Raw genomic sequence first — 12,620 nt, forward strand, 5'->3', positions numbered from 1 at the left:
AGCGAACCAGCACCCCCTACTGGACCAGCGAACCAGCACCCCCTACTGGACCAGCAAACCAGCACCCCCTACTGGACCAGCAAACCAGCAGCCCATACTGGACCAGCAAACCAGCACCCCTACTGGACCAGCAAACCAGCACCCCATACTGGACCAGCAAACCAGCAGCCCATACTGGACCAGCAAACCAGCAGCCCATACCGGGCCAGCAAACCAGCAGCCCATACCGGGCCAGCAAACCAGCACCCCATACTGGACCAGCAAACCAGCACCCCATACTGGACCAGCAAACCAGCAGCCCATACTGGACCAGCAAACCAGCAGCCCATACCGGACCAGCAAACCAGCAGCCCATACCGGGCCAGCAAACCAGCAGCCCATACCGGGCCAGCAAACCAGCACCCCATACTGGACCAGCAAACCAGCACCCCATACTGGACCAGCAAACCAGCAGCCCATACTGGACCAGCAAACCAGCACCCCATACTGGACCAGCAAACCAGCACCCCCTACTGGACCAGCAAACCAGCACCCCATACTGGACCAGCAAACCAGCAGCCCCTACTGGACCAGCAAACCAGCACCCCCTACTGGACCAGCAAACCGGCAGCCCATACTGGACCAGCAAACCAGCACCCCACGCTGGACCAGCAAAAAATACAAAATAAATTTTAAAAATTTGCATGAATTGAAATTATATTCTCTACATCTTATCTGATATTTTAAGAGACTTATTGACCTTTCCTTGTGTGGTGTAAAGTTCGGGTAAATATAAAGGCTCGCTTGTTTATGAATTAATTAAGGAAAATAATGCAGGACATGTCACATTAGAGGCTGTTTTTCACAAACTATTTCTACCCCTTTATTTAGGGATCAACATTAGGAACGACAGAGCCTTCTCCTTTATGGTAAGTTCTTATACTGTACCTCATGCTTATTCATAATGATCTGCAGGAGGCTGTTTTATGCTTTTGGTATGATGTTTATATATAGTTAAGCTCTGAGCATAGCTATATCTTTTCCAGAGAAGGACAACAGTTAGAAATTCAAAAAATAATGATATCTGCTAAAAGGGCCAAAGCAATAATGGTACCATCATCAGGTCAGGTGACGTAGAGTAGCATCTCCATTTTACAGTCATCAGCTTCTGTCTTCAGGAAGCCGCTTCTCTGAGTCTTTGTCATATTGTTAATCTATTTGGTATCAAATTAGATCAGTAAATATGGCAACAAGTTGTGCATTGTCATGTGCCAAGGACGACACACATTATCTGTTTGATCTGTGTATGAGCGGAGCAGGCTTGGTCAGCTCTCAAGGGAGTTGGCTGGAGAGGTGGACAGTAACTAAGTGCATTAACTTGAGTTCTGTATTTAAGTACACTTTTTGAGTATCTGCACTTTACTTGAGTATTATTTTTTCTGGAAACTTCTGACTTTAACGTCACTATATGAAAGACAAATATCATACATTTTACTCCACTACATTTCTGTCAAGATCTACAAAGTCGAAAGTCGTTTCTGTAGCAGCTTTGAAAGTCAGTGGATGATTTTTTTTTTTCTTCTTTAAAAGGTGTTTGGGGTTTTGCAGAAAGCCTTTCAGGAATCACTCTTGTAGGGTCAACAAGGGAGTATTCAGATAAACCAAGTTGATTATGTCTTAAGTGAACGTAAACAGTTTGGAGAAATCAGATGTGTATCAGTGTATATGATCCGTGCGTTCGGCCTTAAAGTGACGGCAGCTTTGTAAAGGGCTTTGTAACTTTTATACAAGTATTGAAATGAGTTTAAGTAATGCCACCTTCACGTGCTATCGGAAATTTGATATTTCCACATCTGAAGTCGTGATTACGAGCTCATCCCATTCAAATTTTGAAATGGGAGGGCGTTCATGTGAAATTTTTACCCAGGAAACTCATATTTACGATAATTCCAAGAGCACATGAATGCAGCATAAGTCATATCCTCATACACATACGTATGTCGGATGGAGCATTACTGACTGGCTTAAACCATGATGGCATAATGTGCATTTATACAAAAAGAATAAAATAATGCTTCACTCCCGCCTGGCTCTCTTCTTGAGTGATGGAAGTAGAGGTCTTCACGGGGCAACAGAGACCTGTGGACCTGGCATCCGACCCGGGACCCGGACGGGTTCGGGTCTATATTTGAAATGGTCAGCCGGGTCCGGGTCGGATCCCAATCTATTACTTTGGGTCCCGGGTCTGTTTAACGTTGTAGCCTATGTAATACGTGATACGGCTTGTGTGTTTTATATAAATTGCAAATTGCTAAATTAGGATGAGAAAAGTTAAGCCAGGAAATAAAGTTTAGAAATATAACAAAAAAAAACACAAACTCTCTTTCGTGCTCGCTCAGCCGTTTAGAAAGTGGGCTGATTTAATGCATGTGCACAGTAAATGTACTCAACAATATATTTCAAATCAGCAACAAGACCTCAGGTGAACTGTCACATAAATGTTTTCTGTAACGCTCAAATTGCATAAAAAAGCTCATATTTCAGGTTGCTCCAGCTAACGCGCGAGTGCAGTCTCCTTCCGCTGTGACTGTAAAAATAATGGGAATGATCCGTCTTGTTTGAGAGTCAGCCGAAACTTTAACGTTTTGGTAGTCAGACGCAGCAGATTATGGCAAATAAATAATGCTAACGTCAGCGGCCATGGCACTGAAAGAGCAATCGTTTTTAGTTCAAAAGGGCAAACAGTCAAAGTTATTATATGCGGGTTAACTCGAGTCGAAATGCCCTGCTGTAAATCCGTCACCATGACATAAAGTAGACTTTTACAGATGAAATGATGAGTGAATCAAGCATGCTTGGAACAACAAGAGAGGAATATTGTTAAACATCACAATCAGGTACAAGGAGGGAGACGACAGCTATAACGTTAGGGAGGCTGAGACAAAGTTATTTTTCGCAGCTTGTTTATTGACTTGTTAAGAGCAGTTTATAGTAGAATATGAGATAGTCGGGTCCAGTAAGGTCTGTCTTCCTGCTGGGTTCGGTTCCAGCTATCAAATAGTAAACGGGTCGGGGTCGGTTCTGTGTGGAACATTGCGGGTCTCTTTGGGTTCGTTTGGCCGTGTTTGAAAGCAGTGTACAAAAAGTATCTGTGCTCCGATTGGTCAGCGTTATCCATGTGACGGAAGCCCTCGTGAAGGGCGGCAAAAAAAAAAATCAACATACTAGTCTTTCTGTCTGTATTAGGTACCTTGCCCTCAGGGCCGGCGTTTGCTATAGGCGAGCTAGGCGGTTGCCTAGGGCGACAATTGTGTTAGGGGCGCGAGCGCTCTAGTGCCGCCCATTACTTCCCATTAAGCATATAATCGGAACAAGCGAAATACAACATAATGTTCATGAAACATGATCATCATAGTGCGCCCCCTCAGCCACACGTTTAATTACTTATCAACCTGATTATTAGATTGAATTGATGGTGATTATTGATTATTAGTTCAGGCGTTAGGTCAGGCAAGTGCTCATCTTGCGCGTTCATCAAAAATGAGGCGCCTAAACCCGCGGGTGCACAGGGACGGAAAAAGAGAAAAAGAGAAAGGAAGAAAATCGAAAGAAAGCCCAGTATAGAGGTTAGTCTTCTTATCTCAGCCAATAAGTTGTCAAACAAAATAAAATTACTTAGTATCAATCTTATCAACTAATATTTATTTTATAAATATTATTAATATTGTCACCAAGCTATCACTTGCTAGTTTTCGACATAATTACTATACGTATTGCAAACATAACTTCACTGACAATAATCTACAATAACCTACATGGATGTCATTTAAATATCAAAAGTCCAGTTCGTTATGAATATGAATAACGCTCTCTACGTGGGCGTCGGAAGGAAATAAATACGGCCTCTCGTTTTTTTTTTTTTTTACTGGAGCAGCCTAACGATAGATACTATATTATTTACATTAAACAGAAATATGCTGTGTTCACTAAATTCTTCACAGTGACTGTAGTGTAGTGGTAAGACGCATGGCATCAAGATTTGATGCAGATTGATCAGAGGTTCGATCCTGCCTTTTACCACACTCGCTCTATTCCCTTTTCCCATCACATATCAGATCGGAAAGGCATTTATTTTCAATAAAAAGTGAGAAAATGTTTGAAAAGTGGAACTAAAGCGTCGAACGTGTTTAATAATAAGTGCTTCTCGGTTAGGGGTAGGCCTAGGAAAACAGACGTGCTGAATTAGAATAGAGACGATAAAAGTGAGTGGGGTGGGGAGGGGTGGGGGGCGCAAAACTCCATCTCGCCTAGGGCAACCAAAGAGCTAGAGCCGGCCCTGCTTGCCCTACATAATCATTGAGTCACTGTGGGGGCAACCTGGTCTCACGGTCTCAAAAATCCGTGGGACAGTCAGCATCCGTGGTCCACACACAGATTCACACATTTAATTATTTGCATTAGTAAAAGTAGACATGATTTTATGAATATTTATAGGTTACTTTTATATTTCGGAGCAACTAGCTCCACTCCTACCCTAAACCTACCCACTAATCAACAATATAAAACACATAACAGGCAAATAAATGTACAGTCACTGTTATTTATTGCAAAAACGGATCAGAAACAGTATAGAAGTATTAAAGGACAACTCCGGCAAATTTTTAAGTTTATCTTGATCGTTATATCTTAGTGAGTACAGTCTATAGAAAAAAAACGAACCAGATTGGTGCTTGCAACGCAGAGTTATTACAGTTAATGCCCAGAGCCCCCCTCAGCTAAAGCGGCAGCTTTGGGGGCATACACGTAACAGGTATCTTTGTGCCTCTTAACAGACACAAAATGCAATTAAAATGTCTGTCCAACATGAACAGGGCCCTCACACGACAACGAGATGCGTTTAGCCACTTAGCCATTGTTTAAATTCACCTGTTTTAGCCGGCTAGTTGTGTCTCGCGCTGAAGTCCCGTGGGAACGCAGCGGTAGCCGGAAAATAGGCAGTCCAGTTGGGAAGAGCGTTGTGTGTGTAAAGCACGATTATTTTATTAGGCTACTGCACATCTTTCCTCAAGCCGTGTGTGCCCAAATGGAAAGATAAATAAAGTTTACATTACCTCCACAGTGACTGCACCCGTCTTTAACAATGGAATGGCATTTTTCTTCAACCGGCCCGGCTGTGTTGTGTCTTTATCCCTCTATGGTACGGTGTTGCCTCGAGGCAACATAGTCTATTTTAGATTATTCTTAATCAAATGAAACACCGATGTATTGTTCAAACCTATCCCCGGGACGAAGAACTCAAATACTAATCAATGAAAGTGTAAAAAAATGGGTCACATGACCCACAGGGGTCCATTTTGTGTCCTGCTTCAGTCATGTGCACAGGTCACATGGTTCCATATTTTCTAAAATGAAAACGGCATTTTTCACTAATTCCCTGTCCAGATAATCACCCACAAAAATATTAGTCACCTTCACTGGTTAGTAAAATATTATTTTCAAGAACTTTACATTATATATCATCAAATGTTTTAGAGTAAAAAACAAAAAACTGTGTGTTGCCTCAAGGCAACATTGTACCATAATGGAATCGCGTAAGGCCATAGCATATACACTAGGTTTGATACAAATACAGCATATTTGTAAGGAAAAGAGTTAGAATTATCTAAATATATCTGCATATTTGCACAATATTGTAATGCATGTATAAAAATAGTAATACACATACTATAACTGCATATATTATGATCTGCACATTTTCTATAGCACTCAAAAAAGGTATAAAACACAACTGATGAGGATGAGGTGTCGTGATGAGGAAGATGAGGCCAAAGTGACAATCCGGCAGGGAGAGAGTGAGGGTGAGATCGAAGATGGAAATGAGGATGAAGATGGTTATGACATGATATGATAACTTGATGTGATAACTTGATGTAATAACTTGATGTAATAACTTGATGTGATGGCTTGATGTAATGGTTTGGTAATACTTGTGTTCCACGATGGTACAATGTTGCCTGAGCGCAACAGCTGAATTTGAAATGTTGCTTTTTATTAAATATGAAATTTGTAATACATTATAAACTGGGTAAATGTGTTTGTTCAGGTCTCTGGTTAAAGAAATTGATTTTTTCAATAAATAAATATATTTATTTTTTCTACATGAAAACGTAAAAAGTTTAAATTTGTCCATTGTGGTGCAATGTTGCCTTGAGGCAACAAACTTTTAAAAAATAAATAAAAATTAAAATTATGAATTTTTTTATTGCTATTGTTAAAGTGTCCTATTTTAAGCAGGAAAAACACCACAAATATTTTTTTCTTCATTGAAATCATATTGCGTACCATAGAGGGATATAAGTTAGTCAATTGTTCGCTGCAAATTTTTACAATTCAGAAAGGCACAAACTCGAACCATTTCTTCTTCACTCGTGAGCCCGATTAGATCATCACTCTAGTGAAGTCTGGTCACGAACGATTCGTACTTTTAAACCGGTTCTTTTTAGTGAACCGGGCGAACCAGTTCACCAAATCGGACTGAATCGTGCTCAACGGTTCGCGTCTCAAATCAGCGCTGACCACACACGTTATTTTAGTTACTCACTTTCTGACATGAGTGACAGTCCCTCCGAATATAAATAAACTAATGTCTTGAATTATATTTTGCATCTCCAACCGTTCACTGAACTGAGTCATGTTTTGCCGAGAGATCTGATGAACTCACGAGCAGCTGATACTGAGCATGAGCGAGTAACTGAATGAGCAGCGGTCCTCTCCTCAGGATTAGCAGTAACATTACAGAATCGAAAACAGTTTCTCTCGGACACGTTCAATACTGAGGACCGACGAGCGAGCCTCTTCATAAACATGATGCTCTTCTCGACTTTCCGGCTACCGCTGCGTTCCCACGGGACTTCAGCGCGAGACACAGCTAGCCGGCTAAAACAGGTGAATTTAAACAATGGCTAAGTGGCTAAACGCATCTCGTTTTCATGTGAGGGCCCTGTTCATGTTGGAAAGACATTTTAATTGCATTTTGTGTCTGTTAAGAGGCACAAAGACACCCGTTACGTCCATGCCCCCAATGCTGCCGCTTTAGCTGAGGGGGGCTCTGGGCATTAACTGTAATAACTCCGCGTTGCAAGCACCAGCCTGGTTCATTTTTTTTTTTATATAGACTGTACTCACAAAGATATAACGATCAAGATAAACTTAAAAATTCACCGGAGTTGTCCTTTAACTAATGTTGCATTCCAAGTCTTCTGAAGTCATACGATATTTTTGTTTAAAAAAATCTAATTGTGCAGAATATACACACAAAAAAAGAAAGAAAAAGAAAAAGTCAAAAACTTTTATACCGCTTCATTCGAGTACAAATAGTAAAACAAGACTTACAAATTAATTTAAAGTTGTGTGTGGGTGTCGCTTGAAAAGATGAGGGTGTATGACAATTAAAATATTTCATTGATTAGTTGTCTATGAAATATGTAACAATACAATATTTGGATGGTTTTACCCTACATGATTCAACATATTGGCACAAAATCTATTTGAATCCAAGTTTCGAGTCCAGTTGTTTGATCCATTTGCTTGTCTTTTCTATAGCTGTCGGCAGTCTGTAAAGTCACGTAAAGTTTAAAGGTGCCCTAAAATGAAAAATTGAACCATTGCCTCCTTACAGACCCTTTTTATGTATTTTTAGAAACTTGGTTAAAACAATTGTAGAACAGAATTAAATGTATATTAACAGGAAAATCTTGTGAAATAAAACCATTTCAACCTCGTTACACTCACCCCCACTGATTTCACTAGATTTTGCGTAACACCATGAATAGCATACAAAAGATTAATTCATCATCAAAAAGAAACAAAATAAAATAAACAAAATCATGCACAAAATACTCAATGAGATTACTTAGCAATCAGGTGTAACCCCCAAACATAGACTGAAGAAAGTCTACCAACATTATTGCTGTCCATTGAAGGACTAGGAAAGGCAAAGGTTAGCTACTCCTTTACCCAACCATAGGAAGACATGCCATATACACATCCTATCGACAGATTACATCCAAGTTTGCATAATTGTCTATCTAAATAGACTACACACAAAAGTGCATTACTCCTTATAAAGAAATTCAAAGTGCGAAATACATGAAGTAATAAGAAAAAGGAAAAAAAAGAGAGGAAAAAAAAGAAGTAATGCCCAAACTCTGTATCAACTCATTTCGTTTTCTCCAAACGAAATTCACAACAAATAGGTGAGACATAGTCTGAATGAGCCTATTTAACGCCTTTACCAGTCTTAACAGACTACACACAATAACATATACTTTTCTCTTTACGAAAATATAACACAGAAATTGTATCAATAGATAGTATATTAACAACAACAGAACCAAAAACAAACAAACAAAAAGTTATACAAGAATAAGTAACTCATAGTATCATTTTGGTTTACCCAAAGAGATTCTTAACAAATTGACTAGACATAGTCTGAATGAGCCTATTTAACGGCTTTACGAGTCTGCCATGTCTAGTACGATAACCCTCACTCTGATCAGGTTCTTTCCCTGACAACTCCGTCTTTTCAGAGGTAGATGGTTGTACAGTAGGAGAAGTCTCATTAACCGTGCTATATTCGTGAACTGCCATAACTTCAGTGACATACTCCCCACTCAAATTGACACCTGAGGCAGAATCATCCTGATTCCCATTTGTGTATTCAGAGGGGTCACAACCACGGTTATCATAGCCCACATGGAAATCAGCACCAGCAAAAGTAACCTCACACTCACTGTTAGCAGATGTCACCAACTCCCCTTCAACTTCCACACCATCACTTGCCTGAGCAGTTTCCTCACACATCACATTCTGCTCATCCAATTCATCTCTGTTTGCTACAGAACCACCAGAGCTGCTAGAGAGGTCAGCAACCCACTGAGTAGTCCTTTCTTCTGCAAGCTGCTCAAAACTAGAGTCCTCAGGTTCATCACCACTCAAACTGGATAACTGTTCCTCGACAGCATCTGATTCAAGCAATGGCAGAAAGTCAACCGGCATAATCAAATTCCTATGAACAGTTTTAACAATACCCGAAGGGCTTCTGAGTTTGTATGTGTTCAACACAGAATTTTTGTCAATCACTACATAAACTGTGCTCTCCCAACGATCTGCCAGTTTCTTTTTACCTCTTTCGCCTTTGTTGGCCAATAAAACTCTTTGGCCAATGTCAACTGTCAACTGTCCCTTACTTCTTTTGTTGTACATTTCTGCTTGTTTGTGTTGTTGTTTTTCTGACTGTGCAAGCTTCATAGCTTTGCAGAGGTCTCGCTTGAGTGACTGCACATACTTGTCAATGTCAACTGTTTCTCTACTCAAAAGTACGGGTTCAAACATAAGGTCAACAGGTAGTCTCGGAGTACGGCCGTACATGAGAAAGAAAGCGAAAAACCCGTTGTTTCATGAACTGTACAATTATATGCAAAAGTCAAGGTGTTCAACATTTGCGGCCATCTGGCTTTAGATCTGGGGGGCAATGCACGGATCATGTTACCAAGAGTTCGGTTCATTCTTTCCACCTGACCATTGCCCATTGGGTGGTATGGTGTGGTGTGCGATTTGTCAATACCAGCCAACTGACACAGCTCCGCAATCAATAAACTCTCAAAATTGGCACCCTGGTCAGAGTGAATACTAACAGGGAAACCATACACGCAAAAGAAGTTGTTCCAAAGAACCCGTGCCACTGTCTTCGCAGATTGATTAGGACACGGATATGCACACGCCAACTTCGTAAAATGGTCAGTGACTACTAAAACGTCAACAGACTTGTTGTGATCTTCAGCTGACCAAAAGTCTATACAGACTAGTTCAAGTGGCGACGAAGTGGTAATGGAAACTAATGGGGCCCTAGCCTCTGGTTCAGGAGCTTTGCTCACAATGCATCTTACAGTTGTGGACGTAATCCTTGACATCTTTCTCCATTTTATCCCAATAAAACCTCTGTCTGGCCAACCCCAATGAACGCTGCTGACCCTGATGGCCCGCATCATCATGGACGCCTTTCAAAACTGCCATTCTAAGCGCTTCAGGTACAACATATTGGTAAGCCTTCTGTTTTGTCACTGGGAGCTTGGACACACGATACACTATCCCCAGGCGTGTAGTCAGTTTACCCCACTGTCTCAATATCCTTAATGTCCCACGTGATTCCTGAACTTTTTCGCGTCTAGAGGGCCGACGACCACGGTCAATAAAAAACTTGACCCGACCCACAACGGCATCATTGACTTGTTTGGTAAGGAGTTCATCATGACTGAAAACGGGCACCGGGTTCTGCCCCATTGCGACAAGAGATTCTAAGTACTGCACATGTGAAATAGCTCTTATAGTACCTGCATCTTCCCAATGCTGATGGGCTCGCATGACAGCTGAAATCTCATCACTGCGTACATGTACACTCCCTGCCGTATACACAACTTTCACGGTAGTGTCTCCAGTCTCAATCTGAGCATTCACACCCCTCAACTCAGGAAGCTCCGCCGAAAGCCGAAACATATTCTGAACTTCATCCGTTTTAAAATTGGCCGCCTGCTCAAGAAGGTTGGAATAAGGAGCCCTAGTTAATCTGTGCAAAATTTTTGACTGTACAAAAGGCTCTCTGCTGAGGGCATCAGCCACGACATTTTTAGTGCCTGGAATATACTGCATGTCGAAGTCAAATGATGCCAACTGCGCCACCCAGCGCTGCTCGCAAGCATCCAACCTGGGCTTGGTCAGTATGTACTTCAAAGGGTTGTTGTCGGTCCACACAGTGAACCTGTGACCACGCAACCAATGGCTGAATTTGTTACAAATTGCCCATTTCATCGCAAAAAATTCAAGGCGATGTGCGGGGTATTTTGCCTGAGCATGATTTAGAGATTTGCTGGCAAAAGCTATTGGTTGGGCTTTGTCACTGTTGTGATGAATTTGCGACAATACTGCACCAAGTCCAGCTGTAGACGCATCAACAGATAAAATGAACGGCCTACTAAAGTCAGGGTGAACCAAGAGTACTTCCTCAACGAGTGCTGCCTTAAAATTTTGAAACGCCTGTTTACACTCCTGAGTCCAATCATCTGGGCCAAGTTTGCGGGACAGCAAAGGCCTTTTTCTACTTTTTGAATTACGAGGCCTTTTCTGACCACCAGTCAGAGCAAACAAGGGTTTGGCCAGTACAGAACAATTTTCAATGAAATGCTGGTAGTAGATTACCTTCCCTAAAAAGGACCGTATTTTGGAAGGCGATGGAGTGACACCATCTAACTCCATCAAATCAGCCTCTCCCACCTTGACTATAGCTTCCACTTTATCTGGATCCCTCGAAATTCCATGCTGTGAAATTACATGACCCAGAAATTTAACTGAGCGCCTCAAAAACTGACATTTTGAAGGTGAAAGTTTCAAGTTATGCTCTTTCAGGCGTTGAAATACCATTTCCAATCGGGCTAAACTCTCCTCTTCAGACTTGGCGAACACTAACAAATCGTCCAGGTAACACAGAAGACTTAAAAAGTTCTGGTCACCAAATATGGTAAGCATCATACGCATAAACGTGGCAGGGCTATTACACAGCCCTTGTGGAAGACGATTGTATTCGTGCAGACCTAACGGTGATGAAAATGCAGTATACTTCCTGTCAAGTTCATGGAGGGATATGTTGTAATAGCCAGCTGTCAAGTCCATGGTGCTAAAAAACATGTTTCCCCCCAACGCAGCCAGGACATCACTCTGATGTGGAAGCGGGTGGGCGTCTTTAACAGTTCGGGCATTAAGCCATCTGAAATCTGTGCAGATTCGTAGATCGCCGTTCTTTTTCCACACGAGAACCAAGGGAGAGGCAAATTCACTACAGGATTTATGAATGATGTCTTTTGCCTCCATCTCATCCAAAGTCTCTTTCAATTTGTGATAATGAGCAGGCGATATTCTGCGATCTGGTAACCTAAATGGTCGGTCATCCGTTAGTCTAATACGATGGCAGAACTCCCGCGCCTCCCCACAATCTAGATGATGCCTCGAGAAGACCGTTTCGTAAGCCCCAATCAAATCGACAAGTTTCTCTTTGCACTGTAAGGAAACCTCGCAGCCACCAATTGGAATGGAGCTAAGCCCTAGCTTTTCCAACTTATCATTCACATCACAGATGTCACTGCACACGCTTCTGGCAGTAAGGCTCCCACAGGAACTATTACTTTGCACTTTCCCCACATTTTGGTGAACGGTCAAAGTGTCGGACAACTGATCAAAGTCCTCTAAGGCAACGCAGGGGAAAACATCTGCAATTTTTGAGTTTCTGCGTAGAGTAATTTCTGCAGTAGTGGGGTTGATAATCTTCATGGGTAGCCACCCATCTCCCCACAGCGGAGAAACTATTCGCCCAACCATTATCTGTTTGTTCACACATGGTGATGCACATGGCTCAACAAGTACTGTGCTGCCAGCTGATAGCACAGCACCTGTTGGCAAACGACCCCACACTAAATGTTCCGTCATAGGCTGAAGGGTTACAGCACTTTTCAACTTCAAAGTTCCGACCTTGTCTGGGATGTACTCCCCTCGCCATCTCTCTAAGCTAGACAGCAGACGAAGAAACTGGCTAC

General features: G+C 41.8%; 1 long non-coding RNA gene across 1 annotated transcript; it reads left to right on the forward strand.

Moving 5' to 3' along the window:
* The first annotated feature begins 632 nt into the window (after positions 1-632).
* On the forward strand, positions 633-9,165 carry LOC137087099 (uncharacterized). The gene is made up of 3 exons (XR_010907528.1): positions 633-765; positions 871-908; positions 8,880-9,165. It is a non-coding gene; the product is annotated as an uncharacterized lncRNA (long non-coding RNA).
* The last annotated feature ends 3,455 nt before the right edge of the window (positions 9,166-12,620 follow it).

Source organism: Pseudorasbora parva, chromosome 1, assembly GCF_024679245.1.
Source record: "Pseudorasbora parva isolate DD20220531a chromosome 1, ASM2467924v1, whole genome shotgun sequence".
NCBI lineage: Eukaryota > Metazoa > Chordata > Actinopteri > Cypriniformes > Gobionidae > Pseudorasbora > Pseudorasbora parva.